At 42.5% G+C, this 25267-nt stretch overlaps 1 protein-coding gene across 1 annotated transcript in view; it reads right to left on the bottom strand.

Annotated features, from left to right (window-relative positions):
* Positions 1–25267, bottom strand: part of MLH1 (mutL homolog 1) — a 2895606-nt gene that overhangs the window by 1078866 nt on the left and 1791473 nt on the right. The window lies entirely within an intron of this gene.

A 25267-nucleotide genomic window follows, 5' to 3' on the forward strand; every position in this document is an offset into this window, starting at 1 on the left:
AGATGTAGCAATTCTGTATAAAAACTTTCTAAATCTTCACTATCTAGACCCACACCTGCCAAAGTTGAATAACGAAGAGTTATTATTGTCCAGACTAGAACTAAACCCCATTAAATCAATCATGATAGCAATCTACATTCCCCCAATAATGAGTCCATCTTAACTGAGGGTATCCTACACTGGATATCTTCTCCTTTCTCCCAAGAAACTGTTATCACAAGAGACTTTAATCTGTATTGGTCAACATGTAAATCTGAAAATCCCACAAACTTCATAAACCTACAAGGCTTCTCACAATTAAAAACTCCAACTCGGGCAGACAAAAAATCTAACAGAGACTCAGTTCTTGACTGGATCTTAACCAACAAACCTTCTCTTGCCAGTCAGTCAGGATGTCTCCCTGACAGTTTAAGTGGCCATCTACCCACTTACCTTCTCTGGCAAAACTCACAACCCCTAAAATAGCTACATGTAGACAGATACGCAACAAAAATATTTCTCCACTCAAAACTTCAAACATGCCCTAAAACATTATGACTGGATCCCTCTGGTATCCCTAACACTTGACAATGCAGTATCATATTTTAACGATACTTCCTGACCATACTCAACAGTCAAGCCCCATTAAGAACTATAAGAACTAAAGCAAACTATGCCCCCTGGTTAACAAAAGAGACGAGACTATTCCTTAAAACTAGAGACAAAGCCTGGGCAAATACCATTCTGAAAAAACAACATCAACTCTAAATAACTACCACCAACTCAGAGACAAATAAAAAAAAAAAAAAAAAAAAATGATAAAAAGTCCTACTATATGACAGCACAACAGAAATACCAAAATAACCCTCAAAAATTCTGGGCAAGTATTAACCAGTTACAACGGCCAGGCCAATCTGTAACTCCAACTCCCTCTTCAACTAATACACAAGAAAGCATTGCAACCCAATTTAATAACTATTTTACCAGCTCAATCCTAAAACTCACCAAAACAAATACTACTACTCCATTAAAACTCCCCTCGGAATCCCATAATTTAACCAACAGTTTTGCATTTAAAGCAGTATCACCAAGCTCAATAAGAATGCTTAGCTAAATAAAACCTACCACCCTCGCTGCTGACAACTTACCTGCCGACTACCTAACGCTATCAGCAGAAGCCATAGCCTGTACAATATCAATACTTATCAATCGCTCCATAACTGAACACCATGTACCCACAATCTGTAAAACCTCCTATATAATACCACTAATTACATACCTATCAAAATTCTCTCACCCCTATCTAAGGTCTTAGAAAATGTATTAATTCACAACTAATGAATCACCTTATCTTTCAACAATCTCCTAACCCACACCCAACATGGTTTTCGACCTAGACATAGCACCACCACAGCACTACTAAGTTTTACAGACGCTATTAACCACTTTAGAAACAATAGTCAACAAGCCTCCTCAACATTCCTAGACATGTCCAAAGCATATGATACAGTCTCACACCAAAAACGTCTACAACTCCTATCATTTGAACTAAGTCACTCTGCTCTTCAGTGGTTCCAAGACTACCTATCAGACTGACATCAAGCAGTAAAATGGCACAATGAATGCTCTACTACATTACCCATTACACTAGTTATACCACAAGGTTCAATCCTTGGTCCGCTCCTATTTAACATTTTTAGAAGTAAGCTCCATTCCGCAACTGACTTAGCAAAAATAATACAATATGCAGATGACTCCACACTTATTTGTGCAGCATCCTTCATCTCTGAACTCCACAAAAAAAAAAAAAAAAAAACAGCTCTCTTTCACTGCTACTGAATCCTGGCTTGCCAGTTCACAATTAATACTCAACCCCAACAAAACAAAATTAATGCTATTCATAAACAACAAACCCTCAAACCAGCATATACCTCTCCACATCTACTCCTCAAATAACACTAAGACTGAGCCAGTATCACACACCAAACTTCTTGGTATCACAATTGATAACCTTAAATTTGATAAACGCGTGGCAACAATCATTAAAAATGTCCATATCAAGCGCGGCTCCCTATATAGAGCAAAACCCTATCTTATAGATTTCTCAAGGGAATCTATCGGTAGGACATATTTACTATCCCCCTCCTATATGCCTCTACCATTTTCACCAATCTGAAGAAAACCGAGTTAACCAAACTTCAGGCATGCTATAATAAAGTTGCCTGATTCGCTAGCCCCCCCCCCCAATATAGACAGCACCACTGTATCGCACTACAGAATCTGAACTGGCTAGAACTACCCAACCTCTTTATATTCACTCAATTCACAACTGCCACAAGATAATATATCAACCTAAAAAACATCCAGTTCTTCAAAACCTACTTAAAATCCAGTCTAACATCAGACAACTCAGATCCTCTGATAAGCTCCTTCTACAAGTAATTAGATCTAATAACTTCCACAGAGACTCTCTTTTCTCCAATAGTATCTCTAGAATATGGAACATGACCCCTCAATCAATACTATCCACTGCAAACCCCCATACACTTCAAAAACTTCTCAAGACCCATCTAGCAAAATCATGGCTCACTCCTGTCTTAATCCCGGATGAATAATACTATCTCTCAGAGTACTCCTAATTTCTACCAGACTAATCTTACACTTAGTCACTTTCTTACTAAGTCAACTTCATGTATTACTCCTCCTCTCCCCATAACAATTAACCCTACCCATAATAGAATATTACATTTTAATACTTCCTTTCACTAAACTAAAACTAAGCCACTTCAATAGTCTTACTTAACCATTTAAGCTATACTTAATTAAACCTTTAAGCTATACTTGATGAATCCTCTTTATTAATGTTAGACACCAAAAATTGTACTAGGTACAAAATGTCTTCTTTGTATGTAAAGACTGTGTGTGTATCAACCTAATTTTGTAAATGCTATTTTCTACTTATGTTACTATGTGTACTTCAATTGCCTAAAACTGTATATTTTTTTACTTATGTTAATACCAGTGTCTCTCAAATATATGTATATTTTATCTTAGCATAATCAACTGTAAGTCTCACTGTATCTTGCCCCCCTCTCCCAGGGCCTCCGCTGAAAAAGGGTTAACCACCCAGTCTGACTGTCCCGATCAACAAAGATAAAAATAAATACATAAATGATGTTTTGTATGTGAGACAGTTCATATATGGGGGTGAGAGGAAGACATAGATGCTCTCTGCAGTGATATATGAACCAGGGGTTTATGCTGCCAGATCCAGGAGGGGGTGCCAGTGGAAAGATTTAAAAGTAGAATACAGAATCCTTTGGGGTGTATGCATTTGAAGTAGAAGATAAAAAGGAACAGTGGTGGGGTAGGCGATGCATCATCTATGGGAGGTGTCAAGTTTATTGATAGGAGATGCAAAATTCTTTACGCAAGATTATAAAGGATGTGGGTTGTCCGTTGTGGTCGTCTATTTCCACCTTTGCCATGCTTCATCTAGTACAGTTAAAAGATGTTTGACTTCAGTGGACAGCCATTCAGTTTTGGTAGTTTATTAACCTGTGGATAAATGGGAAGAATTTGTCTTGCAGATGGAGTAGAAAGTTGGTCAGACTTACAGCTGCTATACTAGGGTCATGTAAGCAGAGTATATAGTTCTAGTGCTATGAGAAAGGTTCTGGTTTGTGTATATTTGTGCTACTCTGGTTTCTGAAGGCTTTTAATATTGCTGGTAGTTGTATAGGATTGGTTGACAAAAGGTGATTTGGCAGTGGTCACTTAGTGATGGTGGCAGAATGTTTATGTTGGCAATGGAATTCGGTATGTTTGTAATAATAAGGTTGTGTGTGGAGTGGTTGGAGGGTCTGAGGTAGGTCTTGTTGGCTCTTTAATGAGTTGAAGGACACCTTGGTCTATTAGGAAAGTATCCATCTCAGATGAAAGTGGGCCAAGATAATTAAAACTGAAGTCACCTAGAGTGAGTATGTTATTATTTTTGGAAAAGTTATGAAGGATATTAGTTACAATTGATTTGAATTTATCTAGGGAAGCAAGGAATGGTAGATACGCTGAAGCGATCAGTAGTGGTTTGCCCTTGTGAGGTGGAAATTTTGAGAGAAACCACTTAAGAGAAAAAGTTTCCTTGGGCAATTACTTTTGGGTTTGGGTTATTTCTGTGCAAAATTAGACAGCCTACACCTGATAACTTACCTGGTCTGGCATCACTGAAATACTTATAGGAGATTAGAAAGTGAAGGACATTGGAGAAGTCTTTTTTGACGTAGGACCCTGACTGCTACAATGTCTGGGTTGTGCTGGGAAATAAAAGCACTTGCGTGGACAGCTTATTTTTGATGCTGTGTGCACTGAGGATGGCACAGGCCAGTGTAAGGCAGCAGTAGTTCTGCTACTGAGGAAAGTGAGTAGTTGGGCCTGGGTTGGGGTCGATGTTGCTCTTCAAAAGAAATATAAATATTATTATTAAAAAAAAAAAAAAAAAAAGTCTTAAAAAACATAAATCATCATAGCTTCAAAAAACTCCTAAAGAAATACCTTACTCAACAATGGCTATGCTCTTGTAATACTCCTGGCTGTTTCTCATGCCTTCGGATCAAATGTTTTCTATTCTGCTATCTTCTTGTCTTACTTCCACCAAATGAAAATGCCACAATGGTTTTTAGTTATATATCTAATGAGTTTCATATTACGGTCTGTAGTAAGGCTTAAGAAATGTAATGCTTTCTGTTTTACATTCCTCTTTTTGTAAATTGTGATTGTTTGGCAACTGTCAACTTTTTGTATATTGTTTGTAAATCTTTTAAAAAATTTTGTAATCTTTTTGTACTACTGTTATGGAGCTTATCCCCCTGGGTCTCCGCTGAAAATGGGCTACTTGCCCAGCTGGACTCTACCCGGTTAACAAATGTAAAATAAAATAAATTATGAAGGATAGTCTGAATGAGGTCTTTCGTGTTCTTAGTCTGACAGAAAACTGTTCCTATGTCTTAGTAATCATATACAAGAGCGATCCTGACAGAGATTGAGTACAATGCCCCGTTCGGAATGTATCTGACCAGACACCTGATGCAGCTTGAAAGGCCCCAAAAGTTCCTCACCAAAAGGATAAAGGGTCTCAAAAATATGTCTTATGCTGCCCGACTGAAAGAACTCCAGCTTTATTCAGTCTCATACCGCTTGCTCAGAGGTGACCTGTGCCTGACATATAAGGCCATGTCAAACCCAGATTTGATGAATATGCTTCACCTCAAAAAATCTAGATCCCTCAGAACCACAAGGGGAGACTTAAACCTTGACACGGTTATAAATAGAACGTGCTGGAGGGACAGATTCATCACCCAGAGACTCCTATGCTGTGGAACAAAATCCGGTACATGTGAGGCAGAGCACGCTGGCCTTGTTCAAGAGGAATCTTGACCAATGGATGGGAGATCGCAGATATACCCCAGGGATTACTTCAGTGTCACTGCTTGACAGAGGCACAGAAAAATGATAGGCATAGTTTTTATTCAAACTAAAGGGGTGGCGAAAGCCACATAACTATGGGCTAGGCTTATAAATGCCCTTGGGCAGATAGCCTAGTATGAACCTATGAACCTATGAACCTATGAACCTATGAGCTGGGAAACAGATTTGTTCCGATTACTGGGGGGTTGTGGTGGCGGTTTGCTGGTGAGGACGTTATGGAAGTGGGAGCAATACACAGTGATATGATGATTGGCTGCATGTTTTATAGAGATGTTTGTTATTGGCAGTAGGGGTACACGGAGGTGAAGAGGAAAGAAGAGCAAGGCAGAACAGAGTAAGTTTTGGAAAGAGGAACAAATTACTGACTGGATGTGTGTTACGTTTGTACATAAAGTTGCAAGAGTTAAGACTTCCAATTATACTGTAGTACCAAGTATGAAGGTAGTGAGCTAAGAGGGTTGTGTGATTTTATGGTGGTGTATTTTAAGAGGTGTGCCTTGAGGATGTGACAGTGGGTAGAGATCACAGCAAACCTAATAGGTGGACTGGGGCTGGCTGGGGAATTGGAGGTGGGATCCCACTGGCTTAGGAGTTAATCAGTCAAGGCCTGGGTATAGCAGTGAGTTCCAAAAAGATAGGTACAAGTGCATGAACTGTTCAGAAATGACAGCTTGCAGAAAACAGGCACTGCTAATAACTGTATGACAGTAAAGCCATGTAGGTTGATCTACCACTTTAATGGGGTAGGCTAACCCCAAAGGGAATTTACCTTTTTTTCTTTTAAACAAGAAAAAATGTTATTCAATTTTGACACAGGCAATCATACATTTACATAAATGAAAACAAAACCATTTTGACACATTTTCAGTTGCAAACATTATACATCACTTACAATATTCTGTACAGTCATTGTCAATCAAACATTACATAACCCATTCAATTCCTGCCTTTCCCCTACAAAACATTATTTTGAACGTATTGTTACCACAATTCCCATTTTTCCCTATGCAATTTGATCCTACCCATTTCTAAAAATCCCACTTCAAGTTCTTTTATCTATGTTACTATATTCACTAGAGTTTCATTTCCATTTTCTAGCAATTTTTTTTTTTTGGTAGCCACCATAATTAGACTCAGCAAGGCCTTACTATGTCTAGGCAATTCTGATTCTGTATCGCAGCTCAAAAAGAATCTTTTCCCTAGCTACACTAACTTGCCAGTTGAGCACCCCTGACACAGCCGTCCACAGAGAACCCTTAAAGTCTGCTAACTCATTACACTCCCAAAAAATATGTTCCCAACTATCTATTTCCTCCCATCGCACCTCCAAAATCTGCAATCTATCTGAGGAAAAATTCTTTGTGGAATCTGCTTGGGGTATACAGATATCTATGCAAACACTTCCAAGCAAAGATTCTAAATTTTCTAGACTTTGCTCCATATTTGGGAGCCATACATATATCCTCCCATTACTTCTTTATGAATTGCTTATCCAGTCTCTCTTCCCAATCCTTTCTAACATCCTCTGATTGATTCCTATAGTTACCATGCAATATTTAATATGCTCTACAAATATAAAAGTTATGTTCTTACCATAACTAGGCATCTGTGTTGTCCATTTTCAGTCTTCCACAACATATGGGCTTGGATCTAATCTTTGGATTGGACTCAGCAGCTTATTCCAGACTTGGAATCCAGCTTTCGAGCTCCTCCCTCTACCCATAATACACCATCATATCCCAAAGCCTTAGATGGAGTCTTACCATAACTAGGTAACGCATTGTTATGGTAAGAACATAACTTATATTTGTACAGCATATAAAATATTGCATGGTAACTACAGGAATCAATCAGAGGATGTTAGAAAGAATTGGGAAGAGAGACTGAATTATCATCCAATTTGTAATGAGAACAAAAATACAAGCACTGGACCATGTAGCTGCAGTACAGATGTCGTCAATACATGTTCTTGTTTTTTTGAAAAAAAAAAAAAAAAATGATGTTCTTGACCAAAAAGCAGATTATGTGGCCATGGATTTGGATTTGGATTTGGCTGAATGTACCTTGGGAGGTTTAGATAATATCATGCCTTTCTGAGAATAAATCCAAGGAATACAATCTGTTATCCATTTTGAGAAAGTACCTTTAGATACTGGATAACGTAATGGTTTTGGAGAAAAGGAAACAAAGAGTTGGTCTGTTTTTTGAATGTGCCTGTCATATGGAGGTAGGAATGTAATTGCCCATGCACATCTATAAGATGCAGCATGTATTCTCCTTTACTGGAGAATTTTGGAAAGAAAACTGGTAAATGAATGGATTGGTTAACATTATTCTCAGAGGCCACTTTAGGTAAAAAGGAAGGGTTAATCCGCAAGAAAACCTAATTATTCTGAAAATTATGTAGAAAGATTTTGAAAAGACAGCCTGGAGTTTAGATATTCTCTTTGCAGATGTGACAGCTACTAAGAAAACTGTTTACCATGACAGAAACTTCAGATCAGATTTAGCTGAAGGTTCCAAATGTCTGCATTAGGCGTTGTAGTGCAGCTTCGGAACCCAAGGTGGTGACAGATTGTTTATTGGAGGCCTTAGAAGAAAAAAGTTCCTTTCATGAAGACTTTACATAGTTTAGATAAATCTAGAGAAGAATGCCTGTTCCCCTTGTGAGAATTAGAAATTGCTGTCAGTTGAAGTTTAATAGAAAAGAAACTAGCTCCTTTCTCAAAAAGCATTGCCAAGAATTGGAGAATCGTAGAGACAGAGGCAGAAAAAGGATGAATGTCTTTATTCAAAGCCCAAAGGGGAATCTTTTCCATTTGCTTTTGTAAATTTTTTTGGTAGATTCTTTTTGTGAAGCCAAAATAATATCAGAGACGGGGAAGAAAGCCTGGACTGTCTAACTATTACTGGAAGTGGAGAAACCATGCGGTTAGTCTCAGGGCTCAAATGTTGGGATGTTGAATCCTTGATGGGTCTGACAGGAAATCCAGAGTTGGGTCCAGTATCTATCCATGGAGGATAACAAAGATGAGACTGTAGGAAGGGGAACCATGCTTACCAAGGCCAAAATGGGGAAGATGAGGATTACTGAGCTCTTCAGCCTGCTTGCTTTCAGAAAAAAGTTTGGAATTGGGGAAGAGGAGGGTATGCATAAAGGAGATCTGAGGGCCAAGAGTGAACTAGAATGTTTCTCAGTGACTCCCCCTGAGGGGGGAATCACAGCGAAGTACCTGCTGCACTTCTTGTTGAGGGGAGTGGCAAACAAGTCACAGCAAGGAAGGCCCCAATGCCAGATCTTCTTTTCTGCTACAGATTGAGAAACCATTCAAGGGGCATCAAATGGATCTGCTTAGTTTGTCTGCTAGCAAGTTGGTTTTCCACGGAATGTGCATTGTAATTAGAAAGCGGACTGATGATATCACCCATTCCCACACTTTCACTGCCTCTCTGCAAAGGGGATAAGATCAAGCACCTCCTTGTCTGTTGATGTAACAGACTACAGACAAGTTGCAGGTCTGAATGGCAATAGTCCCCAATGGGAGAGCATCATGAAATGCCTGCAATGCTAATAGGACTGCTCTCATCTCTAGAACATTGATATGCAACTTAGTCTCTTGGAGGGAACATGTGCCTTCCTAAGAAATACCCATCCACCCCAACTGAGAAGCATCCATGGTCACTGTGGCTGTAGGAGCTGGAAGGAAAAGTGTCTGCCTAGATGTAGATCGCCTGATTGTACCCACCATCGGATATGTTGTTTGCAAACTGGGGTGAGCCTAACTGGAAAAGATAGGGCTTGATATGGAATGGAGCACTGTACAGACAAAGTCCACTGTAGAACCCGCATAAACACGCATGCCAAAGGAAGTAGTACAATGACTGCTATCATGGAACCTAACACCTGCAGTACTGACCTTGCTGTAGGAGCTGAATGAATAAGAAGAAACTGGACCTGAGGACAAGGAAACAGACGGCTCAGAGACAGAAGCAAAATCGGAGCCAGAACTCCTCGGCTCTGTCCCTTTAGACTTCTTAAATGGCTCAGAAACTGGAACCGATGGAGACTTTCTCTTTTAAAGTTTTGGGAACTGTCTGACCAAGTTCCAGCTGTTCCTGGAAGGAACTGGTCATGAGACCCATGTCAATCAGTTTGCGTTTTCTCTCATTAAGAACCCTGGTACTAAAGGCATGACAGAAAGTACTGGGTACTTGTAAATGAGCCTCTCCCAGACAGTACACACAGCTAGTGTGACTAACAGTGACATTTTTTTGTGAACACTTGTCACATTTCTTAAACCCAGAAGGGTGGTTTTGCTTATGTTCTCTACCATTGTCTTTGGACATGCTGACAAGAAAACAAGGCTAACAACAATAACAATACTAACAATACTAACTAAAACTAACAGGCAAAGCTATGAAGAGAAGAAAATTTTTTTTTTATAGAGAAGAAAGACTAGCACTCATGGAGGAAAGGCCCTCTAATTTAAACGGGCAACTACGGCCCTCTAAAATGGGCCGTACAATCCTAGAAAGTGGAATAGGGGATCAAGCACTCACTACAAACACACAAAAAATAGGTAACTACTATTTAGATAGAAAGATGAAGAAAATATACAAAAATATCAAGATTTATCAAAAAATCTTCTACTTAGCCAACGAGCCAGTAAGGAGACAACCTCGAAGCTTTTGCGGCAAACGAGATCTGGGGAATTGCCATAAGGCACCATGGGATAGGGATTAGCCTCGAGCCAGTAAAAGCTCTTGAGCTTTAGTATCGGCAGAGTATCGGCTCTGAACCCATCCAGCAAGAATTACGGCGAGATAGGACTACATAACATCAAAGGTTAAAAACAGATATAATTTATGACAATGACTTAATATTTATAGAAATTTTAGCCACTCTAGAGAAATTATAGGTAAGCTAGTACAATACAAACAAGAATTACAATATGAAGTGAGAGGAAAAACAGGGTCATGCCATATTTAGAAAGCATGTCAGGAAGAGAAATAGAATGAAGTAAGGAAGTGAGTGAAGAAGGGAGACTAAGGAGGTGTAAGGTATGAAAAGGCACTTGGGCATATTTAGGGATATAATTTATCCCCGGGTTGAGCAAGAACTGAGACACATTTTGGCTAGGAAGTATTTCAGAATAGTTTTAAAGGACTGGAGGAAGGGTACTAACCTGATGGATATACATAAGGAGTTCTACGTCTTAGCAAGATGGTACTGAGTGCAGACCATGCTCAACAGATTTTTTAGGTTTGTGGACAGAAAGGTCACTGGATCATAATGCCCGACTAGGGACACAGTTGTGTAGAATGTTATTTAGTACTGGAGAAGCAGATGGATGCCTGATAATTTTATAGGTGGTAAGAAGCTGTGTATATGTTAGTTGATGGGGTAGTTCTAACCAATTTAGGCTTTTTAATGCTATTCAGTGGTGGGTTCTGAATGGGTTATTTGCTGTAAATTTAGCCAGTTTATTTAAGCATTCTTAAAGTTTTTTTTTTTTTTATTTTGATTTCTGTGATGCCTGGAGGATGGTAAGGATGGCAGTACCATAAAGTAGTGAGGGTAAGAGGTTACGTGGTGTCAAATTGTATTTATTTATTTAACATTTGTTTACTGGTCCAACTGGGTCAGGAACCCTTTTTCAGCTGTGGCCCGGGGAGAAAATCTCCAAATGATACATGAAAGTTAAGACATTATACATGAGCAAGACAATAGCAAATATTGAATTACACATTAAATAAGAAATGAATACAAACTAAGTACAGAGAGGTAGATACAATAATAAAACATATACAAGATAGGCAATACTAAATAAAAAAAATGTAGATTACAACTTTTTTTTTTGTTTAATAAGGTAGGATTAAGGTAAAAAGTGAGAGTTAGGCAGAGGGTCACAATATTAGAAGCAAGCACATGCTTAGAAGAATTGTGGTGTAGGATAGGAATAGTTAAGGGTGTAGAAATGCATAAAGTTTCTTAGTTTGATATGGTAATGGTTAGTGGATGAAATCCATGGTCTAGGGATGTAGTTTTTGTTGCACTGGTGAGACAGTTTTTGGCTCTGTAAAGCATCTCTAGTTTTTAGTGAGTTTTTTAAGCAATTTTGTATGGGTCTATAACATATGAGCAAATCGTACAAATTGCAAATGCTCATAATAATGAACGTACCGGACCTCAAACTTCCTATTGTGGGGGGCTGCGCCCCCCATCCCCCGCTAAATATATATTCCAACTACAAGATTGCACTACGGTGAGGAAAGGGCAAATACCCCATTCTTCACTGTACAGCAATCTCAGAAAAAGCACTTTGAAGTCCTGTACGTTCGATATTATGAGCATTCGCAACTTGTGCGAGTCACTCATATGATACAGACCCATTTTGTATAGCAGATCAGATTTAAAATCCTCATTCACTATCATCCCCAATAATTTGCTATGAGAAGTGGCTTCAACTCATTAAAGTCAGGTAACGCTTGTAGGTGTGTTTGCAGTTGCATCCTACTGATGCCTCCTAGCGTCAAATATTGCTTGTTCATATTTGCATAAAATAATTTTAAAACTATGCTGCATACAAAAGTATTAAAAGGTTTCATCTTAAAGCTTACACAATGGTAAGCACAGCAGTGTTGATATTTGACCTGTGGCACTATAGTGCAGGTAAAGAGATATTAATTGCTGTTCATATAATTAAACAAAATGCTGTTGTCAGTGTGTGTGTGTAACATGAGTCATTACTGAGATATTGTGTGACTTGTTTACAAAACGTACAAATTCATTAGTAACTATGTTTACTGTGGTTTACAAAATCCAGTTTCTAATCTAGAACCAAAATAATTCTACCACTATAAAAATAGTCTGTGCTGAAGAGTTTACCATTTACACTTCTTTAGTAACATATGAACGTTTGTTTGAAATGTGAGGACATAATTTGATTCTATCAAAAGCTTAGGCTCCACCCATTTAAAGTTACAGTGCAAACTTCCAGAGCTCCATTGGAGGAATGAGTTAAGAGTGAAGATATTTTTTAATGAGAAATGGATTTGGGGAAAACTTACTATTTTGGGTGTGTGTGTGTGTGTGTGTGGGGGGGTGTACATGAGTTGTGAGTTACAAAGCCATGTTTCAGTGGCTGTTAAAGCTTCCTAAGTAACTTTTTGTTGATGTGCCAGGTTATCTGATATACATACAACTATGGAGTCATCTGCATATTGTTTTAGGGAAGCATGGTGATTACATGTGTGGTGTGTGTTAATGAGAATGTTACAGGGGACAGGCCCAAAGATAAAGCCTTGTGGTACACCGGTGGTAATTGGGAGGTATGGAGATAGAAAGGAGTGCCATTCTACTGACCGATACATCTTGGACAAGTAGCTTATGAACCACAGAAGGCTTTACAGATTTGCCCAGAGATGGCTTAGCAAAGGAGACAAAGAGCTGCTCCGATTTACGCGAGGCAGCAGTTCTGTGCAAATACAAGCACAATTGTCTATGCACATCTAATGAATGAAGTCTGTACTCTCCTTTGTTCTGGTAGTTAGGAAAGAAAACAGGTAAGATTGATGGATTGGTTGATGTTAGCCTCGGAAGCCACTTTGGGTAAAAAGGAGGGATTAGTCCTGAGGGATACTCTGTTCTTATGGAAGACAAGATACGGAGGTTTAGTACAAAGAGCCTGAAGCTCAGACACCCTTCTAGCTGAGGTAATAGCAATCAAGAAGGCAGTTTTCCAAGACAAATACTTTAAGTCAGCCAAAGCTGCAGGCTCAAAGGGGGGGGGAGCCAGTAAGAGCATGGAGGACTAAGGTTAGATCCCCCGGGGGAACCGCATTCTTGACTGGAGGTCTTAAAAGGAAGGTACCCTTCAAGAAGGTCTTACAGATCTTAGAGGAAGCTAAAAGACCAAGGTTGTCTCCTATGTGAAAGTGGGAGATGGCTGCCATTTGAACCTTCACAGTTGACGAACTAGCCCACTGATGAAAGATGTGACATAAGAACTCAAGTACTGTTGAAATAGGGGCCGTAAAGGGATCCAGATTCCTTTGCCCGGCCCAGATAGAAAAACGTTTCCATTTACTGTTGTAAACTTTCCTGGTAGAAGGTTTATGTGCCACCACCAAGATGGATTTCACTGTGGACAAGATGCTGGGAGTTCTAGCCACTAATGGAACTGGATCAACCAAGCGGAAAGCTTGAGGTTGTCCAGGTTCGGAGTTTTCAATCCTGAAGGATGAGAAATCAGATCCGGAATGGGATCTAAGATCCAAGGAGGAGCCATGAGGTGAGACCGTATGTATGGGAACCAGGTTTGACGAGGCCAGAATGGAGCTATGAGGATAACTTTGCTCCCCAACTGCCGAGCTTTCTGCAAGAATTTTGTCATTAACGGAAGAGGATAAGCATAAAGAAGACTGGATGGCCAAGCATGAACTAGAGCGTCTCTGGGGGGTCTCCCTTGGAGGGGGGATTAGACCGAAAAACTCGCTGCACTTTGCGTTCGAAGGCGATGCGAACAGATCGCAGCAAGGTTGACCCCATTTGAGGAAGATCTGTTTCACCACTAAGGGGTTCAGCGACCACTCGTGAGGTGAGAGGATAGTCCGACTCAGCTTGTCCGCTAGAATGTTGGACCGACCCAGAATGTGCATTGCTAGCAGAAAACGGTTGGTGGAAATCACCCACTCCCAAACTCTCATGGCCTCTCGGCAAAGGGGGTAAGACCTGGTTCCCCCCTGTTTGTTGATGTACCAGACTGACATGTTGTCAGTCTGAACTGCAATAGTCCCTAGAGGAAGGAGGGCATGGAGAGCTTGCAACGCTAGAAGCACCACCCTTGTCTCCAGAACACTGATATGCAGAATGGTCTCTGTTGGGGTCCACGTGCCTTGAACGGTTCTGCCCATGTAATGCCCCCCCACCCTAGGTGAGAAGTGTCCGTGGTCACCGTGGCTTGGGGTAGAGGCATCAAAAAGGGCCGTCCCTCCAGAAGCTCTCGGGAATGAAGCCACTAAAGTAGAGATTCCCTGCAAACCCTGCTGAGGGGAATTGGGGAGTACAATGGATGTCGAAGGATGGACCACTGGACCTGTAAGATCCATTGAAGAACCCTCATATTCAGACAGGCTAGAGGTGAAAGGTTGATAGCTGCCATAGACCCTAGAGCCCTCAGGACTAATTCCACTGGTGGGGCCTGAGACTGAAGAAGGGCTAAGACATGGAGAGTTAGACTGCGGAGTCTGTCCAATGTCAGGAAGGCCTTGGACTGCAGCGTGTCTATTCTGGCCCCTATGAAGTCCAGGACCTGAGCAGGTTGAAGGGACGATTTTTTGTAATTTATGGTGATCCCCAACCGATGAGCCAGATGCATGAAATAATCCCTGGTTGAGCATAGTGGATGCCTGGTGGGAGCGGCGAGGAGCCAGTCGTCTAGGTAAGGAAAGACCTGTATTCCCTGAAGCCTCAGGTGGGCCACTACAACTGCCATGACCTTGGTGGACACCCTGGGGGCTGTGGTGAGGCCGAGAGGGAGGACCCTGAACTGATAATGACTGGCCCCTAACCGAAAGCGGAGAAACCTCCTGGATCACCTGTTCATCAGAATGTGATCGTACACATCCTTGAGGTCTATGGAGCACATCCAGTCGTTCTCCTGTAAGAGAGGGAGAATAGATTGAATGGTGACCATCCAGAATTTTTCCTTGGCAATGGATAGGTTCAATGCAGACAGGTTGAGAATTGGCCTCAAGTCCCCCATCTTTTTGGCACAAAAAAGAACCTGGCGTAAATGCCTAATCCAGACTGGTCTGGGGGGACTCGCTGGATGGCTCTATTTCTTAGCAGCTCTTTTATCTCTAAAGCTGCAGCCTCCTTCTGATTGGGTGGGACCATCGGGGAGGCATCCCAATTGAGGGGGAGGATCTGTTGTAATGGGCTCCCAATGTGCTTGGTGTTCCGAAAAACGCCCCCTTTCTGCCTCCAGAGAGGAGCAGTCGGGCAACCCCTCAGGGTTGCTGCACGGGTTGATCGGAAAAGGGTTCCCTCGACCTGAAATTCTTCGGCCCCTCCTCTGCCTCTGGGCCGGCGTCCACCTTGTCCTGCCCTGCCTCTGAAGGATGAAGGGTCCGGAGAGAAACAGGATTGTTGAGATTTCCAGAACCACATCTTCTTTTGTCCTCTCTGGTTCCTGGAAAAGGACCTTTGAGGAGCCGAGAAACGGATTCAGATGGCAGACGTCTTCCCATCTTTCTCGCTCTGGAGTAGCGTATCGTGGATGGTCTTGCCAAACAAGGTACAACCATCAAAGGGAGCATTCGTGAAGGACGCCTTGAAGGGTTCCGCAAAATCGCAAAGGCGGAGTCAGGCATGGCGCCTCAAGGCGATGTCTGCTCCGCTGGCTCTAGCCGCCCCCTCCGAGGCATGGGAGAGAAGCCGCATAGAAGTGTTGGAAATTGACTTTAGAGTGGCCATTCGTGTCGAGAAGGTTCTTTTGTCCTCGGCCGACATGGACTCCGGGGTTGACCCAACGTACTCTTTGATTAGGTCCCACTGAAGTCGAATCACATGTGCCAAGTAGTTCAGCGCCCTTATGGAGAAGGTGGCTGAAGCGAACATCCACTTTCCAATGCGGTCCATCGTCCGAGATGCCTTGTCAGGAGGATGCACCGAGGAACTTTCCTGAGCCAGTTCCTTTCTGGTGACAGCCGCCACCACCATGGCATCTACTGGGGAACCTTTGCTCCATGCTGTCCTGTCGGGGGACTAAGGATTTTATCAGATCTTCTGGGGATTGGCTCTACAGTGTCCGGCTTCTTCCATGCCCTGGTAGTTGTGAGATCTACCACGGGATTGGCTGGAGGGGACACCCAAGAGGTAGATGGGCCTGCGTCAAACGCCTCCAGAAACACAGACTCATCCGAGGAAGGTTTTTGGCCTGACCACCCCCCTCTAATGCGCAGCATCTCCATGATGTCTCCAAAGGAGACATCTTCGGGGGGTGACCTGGGGGAACCTTCCCTTTCCTCCAAGTCAATGTCTTCCGTGAGGGACTCGGGGGAGTCCAAGTGCCTCCTTTTACACTTTCGTTTGTGAGGAACCTCCTCGGGGGGGACTGTCCGAGGAGTGCTCACCAACCAGGTCCTTTTCCTGTAGGGGAACCATCTGGGACGTAGGCACAGGCAGTCCCTGGGGCCGGATGATGGAAGTCAGGCCCGTCTGCGAGGGAATGGCGGGTGGATCCGTAGAACGAGCCAGGGGCCTCGAGTACCTCGAGAGGACCCTCTCCACAACATCGAAGGCCGACGGTGAACCACTCTCTCTCTAGGATCCAAGAGCAGCCCCCTCGGATCCGACGTGTGGATCGGCGCTAGAGCCGAAGCGATTGGACCCGAAAGAGAGGTGTGCTCAGGCCGCATCAGGGCCGAAGACACACTCACCCCTCTGGATCCGAGGCTCGGCTCATGGCCCCAAGAGCTTGGATCTGAAAAAGGACCCGAAAAACTCAAGGGTACAGCTGGCGTCGAAGTAGTGATGACTATCGGTGCCGACTCCTCGGCTCCGACGGCTCTGAAACCCGATAGTGGATCAGAGAAGGAGCAATGGGGGCAAAGAAAGGGGCAGAGCTCCCCCCCAGAGGGGGGGAGGCAAGAGCACTCCCATCTGCATCTGGGCCTGGAGGATGCAATGCATCATCCGGTCCATGTCCGCATCCGAAAGGCTCCTCATTGACCTAGAAGAGGCCACCGAGGCTGGCCTGGAAGGCCGCCTTGACGACCTAGAAGGTGACCGGGTTTCCTCCTCCGGCTCCGGAGAGAAACGAGGAGAACGGAGCCGAGAGTGGGAAGATCCGTAGACCTTCGAAGGAGAAAGGAGCAGCTTAGCCAGTGGAGCCGAAGGGGCCGAAGGATCCAAATCGGCCCGCCGCTTATGGCTCCTATGCCTCTCCCTGTCTCTTTCTTTTTCTCTGTGTTTATCTTTTTTTCTGACGTCCCTCTCTCCCTGGGACACTGAGGGAGGTTGAGTCCTGGCCAGGGGAGCAGGAACGGTAGGCTGAACAGCCGCGACTGGTGCCACTGAGGGAGAGGAGGAAGAAGCAAGATCCGAGGGCAAAAGGCCCGCCAGGATTAACTTAGTCCTCCTGTCCCTCAAAGCCCGGGGGTTGAAGGCGGCACAAATCAGGCAGCCTGGAGATAAATGAGCAACCCCCAGGCAAATAACGCACTGAGTGTGGCCATCGGCTGGGGACAGCTTGTGACCACGCTCAGAACATTTAGAGAATACGGCCTTAGGGCCTTCGGCCATGATAATTCACACACACACACGCCCTCACACACAGATAAGGGGGAAGTTAAGATTAACCGACTACAAAGGGAAAACTATTTTAAACTAATAGACTAGGGGCAGACTAATACTCTCGCACACAGAATTTGAGAGAAAAGGGAGAAAAACCCTATGAAAAAACACTCACAATTATCGCCAAGAGCTCATCACTCGTGCTTCACTAAGCCGCGGCAAACGAGATCTGGGGACTGGAAGGAGGAAGCAGGGTATTATGGGTAAGGGGGAGGAGCTAGGAGCTTGGATCTCTAACTTGGAAAGCTGCTGGCTCGGATCCGGGTCGGATCCGATACCCACAGGTTGCTGATCAAATGAAGTTAACTACTTCAGATCAAACAATTTTGACAGTGTAATGTCCTCTTTGGTAAAGTTAGACCATAAAACTGTCCCCTTTAAAATAAAAATAAAACCTGGGACCTTTGCTAAACCCAGAACAATAAAGAACTAAGGCAAACTTCCTACTATAAAGTAATAACCTTGCAAAATTTCAACTGCCCTCAAAAAAAAAAAAAAAAAAAAAAAAAAACCTAAACTGCTGCCTATGCAGAATTGTTCTCAAAGAGCCTGTACAGTAATGTAAACAAATGCACAGACACAGCTGTGCTTACCAGAAATAAGCACAGAACAAACTCAAAAAAATTAGCCACCCAGTGGAATCCCATCATCAACTGGTTGTATAATTAAAGGAAGAAAGCATGGCAAAAACTGGAAAGTGCAATGCCCAAGCAGGATAAACGCTCTCTCATCAAACTAAACAAACTCCTCAGAGGGCAAATCAAGTCTACCAAAGCAAAATTTGAAATATAAATGGCTTCAGGGACAAGTGACGACCATAAGGCTTTCTTTAGCCATGTCCACAACCTCAAAAGGCAGTGCATTCATTTATTTATTTTATTTGTCATTGTTTACCGGGAAAGTCTGACTAGGTAATGCCCATTTTCAGAGGAGGCCCAGGGAGAAAAAGCTCCATTTGCTTACATTGCATTATGCCAAGTTCCAGTTAGATATTTACATTTATATACAAACAGTAGTTACATTTACACATTCTAAGATTTTACAGAGGTGGAAATTACTGAAGAGAAAACCTATGTGCAACTTAGTGGACTGTACAGACAACAGTTGCGTACAAAAATTGTTTTCTCATTTCAGTGAGCGGCTGAATATCCTGTTTAAGGAGGGTATTTGGAGAGAACTGTATGGTGAACACAAAGGTTTAAGTACAGAACAATGCACAGAATTAATTGCAAATGGAGCCACCTACTACATTGAGCCACAAGATATAGCAAATCTATTGGACGACAAATTCATCTCCAATTTTACCCTTCTCTCAAACCCCAACCAACCCTCAGGAAATAACCATCAAACATCCCCCCCCAACTATCACTTGGAAGCAGGTCCTTAAAACAGTCTTCAAGACAAAGAATACCACATTCAGGGTCTCCAGTAATACCTTGGATGCCTCCTAAATAGCAAGAAACATGACCTTTCACAACCAGTACAGTCAGTATTTAATTGTAGCCTCTAGGCAGGCTTCGTGCTATGTAAATGTAGAACTGCAATTGTCATCCCACTACACAAGGGCAGGCCAGCTACAGACCCCAGTAACTACAGACCTACATGTCTCATTGGTCTCGTATACAAAACTGTGGAAAGAATTGTAATGGAAATGATTAGCAATGACAGGAAATCTTCAGACCAGATCATCTAGAATTTAAACAACTGAGAAATGCTGCTAAAAGATCTATATTGACTGACAAAAAAAACTTCTACTTTCAACTCCAGCAGACTCACAAACACAAAAATTCTGGTCAGGCATAAACAAACTCTTACACCCAGGTCATTCCAAAACTCCAACCCCATCGGATACCACCAGTAACAATCCTAAGTATATTGCCAATGCCTTTAATACCTTCTTTACTGAGGCCATCCGATCACTAGCAAATTCCCTACCCCCATTAGACCAAGTCTGTCATCCCACCTTAACTAGCTTACTGCCATCATTCCACCTACAACCAGTTCCTACATCCCTCATTAGCACCCTTCTCCTAAAACTAAAGCCATGCACCCCTTCAGCCGACCTTCTACCAACCGAATACTTGCAAAAAGCAGCCAAAGTTATAGCGTATCCCATTTCCATCCTAATAAATAGGACAATTTCTGAAGAACTATACCATCTATCTGGAAAATCTCCTATATTATCCCTTTACATAAGGGTGGTAACTCCACTGAACTTTCTAACTTTTGACCAATAGCCTTACTTTCTCCCTTAGCAAAAATAATGGAAAAATGTATCCACCGACAACTACTCAACCACCTTCTCCAAAATAACTTACTAGCTAGCTGTCAGCATGGATTTAGGCCATTCCACAGTACCACCTCTGCCCTTTTATCCTTTTCTGACTGCATCAACAAAAATCGTAATAACAACACTCTATCTTCCGCACTTTTTATTGACCTCTCAAAGACTTTCGATACGGTTAACCATCAGCTTCTTATGGATCTACTTAAATCCCTGTCTCTTGATACACTTGCACTAAAATGGTTCTATTCCTACCTAGAGAACCATCAAGCTGTGCTGTGGGATAATACACTATCCACACATCTTCCTGTTACCCTAGGTGTCCCTCATGGCTCTATTTTGGGCCCCCTCCTATTCTCAATTTTTATTAATGACCCCAACTTAACGATTCCTCAAGATACCTGCATACAATATGCAGACGATTCAACATTAATATGCTCTGCTACTTCATGATCAGAACTCCAATCCCTCACCCAAAAAGTACTGAACATTGTGGAAGACTGGTTCCTACAGCACCGCCTACTCCTGACCCCCCCCCCCAAAAAAAAAACAAATTATTGCTCTTTAATCCTACAAAAAAGTCCACACAAATAGACTTCATAGTTTTATCCAGTAATGGCACTGCTATATCTCCTGACCCAACTACCAAACTCTTAGGAGTAACAATTGATAACCTGACCTTTGACACACACATCAACAACACAATAAAATCAGTGAACAGAAAGCTAGGCTCCCTTTATACGATTAAATCCTTCCTTACTCCTACAGCTAGAACTACTAATGCCCACACCCATCTTATTGCTACACTCCTCTATGCCTCACCCATTTATACCAATCTTGCCAAAAGCAACCTCAACAAACTTACAACCTCTTACAACAACATTGCCAGATTTGCCACAAGTTCCCCATTTAGAACCCACTATTGTCACAATCTAAAACAACATGGTTGGCTGGAACTCCATAATCAACTTCTCTTTTACCAACTTACTATCACACACAAGATCCTCTATCATCCTAGTAACACACCAATACTCAATAGCCTGACTACCCCCTACATAAATCTATCTACCCTACGCTCAGCAAATAAACGACTAGTATCAATACATAAGTCTTACAATAAGGCTGGGGACTCCCTGTTCTCCAACACTGTGGGGAAAACCTGGAACCTGCTCCAAAGAGAACTCTCATCTCTTTCCTCTACACCATTCTTCAAGAAGTAACTCAAAGAATACCTTAAAAATAACTGGCTATGTCCATGCACCAACCCAGATTAATCACCTCCTTCCTTCATACTTATTCTAAACTTATATCAATATTGCTGTGCTTTGTACTCTGTCCTATTAACCACTGAATGTATTAGCTATCGGCTAACAAACTTTGGGACTAGCTTAGACTATCGTAGAAGGTACTATAGAGCTTGACCTTGTTTGGCAAGCTCACTATAGTATAGTATGTATTTGTCTATACCTCTTGTATATGTTTTTCACCATTATCTTGTAAAACTTTTGCTGATTATATGATGTTTAGCTATTATTTAAACAACTTGTATTGCCTAGCCTTAAAAATGTATTGTATCTATATTGCTAGTAACTTTTAGTGGAGCTTGTCTCCCCGGGCCTCTAATGAAAATGGACATATATCCAGTTGGACTAGCCCGGTCAACAAATGTAAAATTAAAACCTACGATCCAACCTAGTTTGGGTTCGTCAAGGGTAGAATATGCCTACTCAACTTCTTTTTTTTTTTTAATATATATATATACACAAGAAACATCTTTATTAAAAATGATCACTTATGACACAAGCAATCATACATTTACATAAATGAAAACAAACCATACTGACATAATCCCAAGCTGCAAGCATTTTACATCACATACAATCTACCCAATCATACTGAAGACCCTGAATTTTTTTGTAAGGAACCTTTGTGGTCTCTCCAATTGCTGCAGGTGTTTGGAAAGGAACATACCAAAGGCAGGATTGTACTCTATTACTGGCCTGATGAAGGAAGAGTACAAGAGGGTTTTAACCTCTTTTTCTGGAACCAATGCCCTTACGTATGAGATAAGTAATATAAAATGCCCTTCTTACCACTGTGGAGACATGGTGATCAAAGTTAAGGTTGCTGTCAACCTGTGTGCCCAGATCTCTCAGTACTGACTCAGAGCTTAGGGTACTGCTACTGATGTGGTAGTTTGCAGGAATATCACCCTTGCCAAAGAGGATAATAATGCATTTTTGCATTAAGCTTAAGACCATGACTTTGGCACCAGTCATTAGTCTGCAAAAGACCTTCTTGCAGGATGTTGACATCGCTAAGGGTTTCAACGATCGCCCCCAGTTTGCAGTCATCAGCAAACTTTAGTCCTTTAGTTTTAGCCTATACTTCGGAGAAGTAGATTCCAAACAGTAGGGGTCCCAGAACCAATCCCTGTGGATCACCACTGGTTACGGGTCTGCTGAAGGAGGTGGAGTCTCCTATTTTGAACATATGACTTCTATCAGTGAGCTAGTTTGCAACCCACCTGACAATATATGGGTTGATACTCAGCTGGGGTGAGTTTATCAATGATGCCTGAGTAGGGGATTATGTCAAAGGCCTTGGCTAAGTCTAGGTAGGCTGTATGCACAGATTTGCCTTCATCTAGGGCTTTTGGTGACTGTCTTGAAGAAGTCTACCAAGTTTAAGCGCATGGCCTCTCCTTCGCAAAGCCAAACTGGGTGGGGTTGAGCTTTTAGAGATTTCCTATATCTTTGTTAATAAGGTCCATGATGATACGTTCCATGGCCTTGCAGATAAGGCCAGTCAGGCTAATGGGTCTATAGTTCCTGGGGTCCACAGATGCACCCCCTTTGCGCAAAGGGATTATGGTAGATGTCTTCCATTCTGCTGGAATGATGCCAGTGCTTAGGCTGTGGTTGAAAAGTGTGCCCAATGGTGATGCTAATTCCTGTTTTAACCCATGTAAAACACAGCCCAGGATGTTGTCTGGTCCCAAACAGGCTGTGTTTTTGGCCTTGGAGAGGGCAGTTAAGACCGCTCCTTGGACATACTAGATGGGGGAGAGGTGTTAGGGATGCTTTGGGGTATATGTAGCAGGGGCAGGGGAGTGAAGTTTTCACTGAACCTGTTAGCCAGCAGGTTTGCTATAACCACAGGTTCTGTATATGTAGTACCATTAACTACAAGTTCAGAGTAAATCCGGGTCTTACCTTTGAAGTTATGGATGTAACTAAAGAATGCCTTGTGGTTATCCCTTAGTTAGTGAAGCTAATCTGGATTTGTAGTTAGCTTTGGAAGACTTCACTAGGAGTCTTTATTTCCTTGTTTAAGCTGAGGTGGGAGTGTTTCCAGTTTTGAGATCGTTGTTTCCTACTTTTAGACAGCAATTTCTTTCTGCCACTGTACAGTCTATTAATGGTAGTTGTCCACCAAGCAGGTTTGTTTTTCCTTGAAGATCTTTCTTTGGTTCTATCAGGCAGGGCAGAGTCAATATAGTTGTACAGGTGCTTGTATAAAGTATTGGTGTGAAACTCAGCAGAGGTGTCTGTTCCATCAGTGGGGGGGAAGGGCTATGAAACAATTTATGCTGTCGCATAAGAGGTTGTAACTGGCCTTGGAGAAGTATTTTTGTCTAGTTGTTGCTGAGGGGGGGGGGGTCTTGTGTTACAGTTACTTCGAGCAAGACTGATTTGTGGTCAGATCTCTTCAGGAATGGCCACACACACTGGGGGTGGTGCAGTGGTCCTCCATGTTGGCGAGCACAAGATCCAGGATGTTTGAGCCCCTTGTGGGTGTGTCAATCAGCTCCAGAGCACTGGAGTTAATGAAATCCAGGACCTCTTAGGCAAGTGAGTTAGAACACGTATAATTTACCCAGTCAATAGATGGGTAATTAAAGTCACCCAAAACCAGGATGTTTTGGTTGTATCTTGATTGACTCAAGCAGATCCAAGTAGACTGAGTGGATGTCCTGATGCATGGAGGGGGTCCTACAGCTGGCAATAACCTGAAGAGGGGTCTTACCTACAGTCAAACTGCACCTGAAGTAACTCAAGGGAATCATGCTGTTTAACCAATCTAGAGGTGTATTAATCTTTAATGAAAATTGATACACCACCTCCTTTAGTTCTTATACCTTTATTTTGTGGTCTGAATGTGTGGAAGGAAATGTAACCTGGAATAAATGGGGCATAAATCCCTACATCACTCGATGGGTTGCCAACTGGCTTACTGACAGAACCCACACTGTAAAAGTAGCTGACTCCAAATCCAGGTCCAGACAAGTGACAAGTGGAGTACCTCAGGGTTCAGTCCTGGGACAGCTGTTTGGCATCTACTTCTCTGAAGTACAGGCCAACACTAAGGGACTCTGGCTAACAAAGTTCTCAGATGACTGCAAACTGGGAGCCATTATTGAATCCCCAAATGATGTGAATATTCTACAAAAGGGCCTTATAGAAACAGATGCTTGGTGCCAGAGCCATGGGCTCAAGCTTAATGCCAAGAAATGTATAGTTATCCCCTTTGGGCAAAACCATGCACCTATAAATTACCACATTGGTGGCAGTACACTAAACACCGAAAGTGTGATGAGAGGCTTATGGACACAGGTGGACAGTGGTCTCACCTTCGATAATCACATCGCCACAACAGTCAGGAAATCTTTCTATGTGGCACACTTCATCACTAAGGGCTTTTCATCCATAAAAAAGGTCAATGTCCCACTGTACTCATCCCTCATTAGACCCATTGGTATGTACCTCACAAGACAACTGCAACAGCTGGAAAGGCCGCAGAAATAACTCACTAAAAGAATCACAGGCCTAAAGCAGATGCCCTATGCTGACCATCTAAAAAAACTCCACCTATACTCTGTGGCATATCGTCTACTCAGAGGCGATCTCTGCTTAACATACAAGGCCATGTCAAACCCTGAGCTGTTGGACATGCCCCACTTAATGAAATCCCAATCCCTCAGAGCCACATGCTCCAGGGATCTAAACCTTGTCATCACAATGAACAAAACATGCTAGACGGATAGGTTCCTGGCCCAGAGACTCCCCATACTCTGGAACAGACTGCCCATACATGTCAAGCAGAGCACCTCCTTGGCCCTCTTCAAAAGGAACATTGATGACTGGATGGGAGATAGG

This window comes from Protopterus annectens, chromosome 3.part0 (assembly GCF_019279795.1).
Source record: "Protopterus annectens isolate FY-2018-M chromosome 3.part0, PAN1.0, whole genome shotgun sequence".
Classification (NCBI taxonomy): domain Eukaryota; kingdom Metazoa; phylum Chordata; order Ceratodontiformes; family Protopteridae; genus Protopterus; species Protopterus annectens.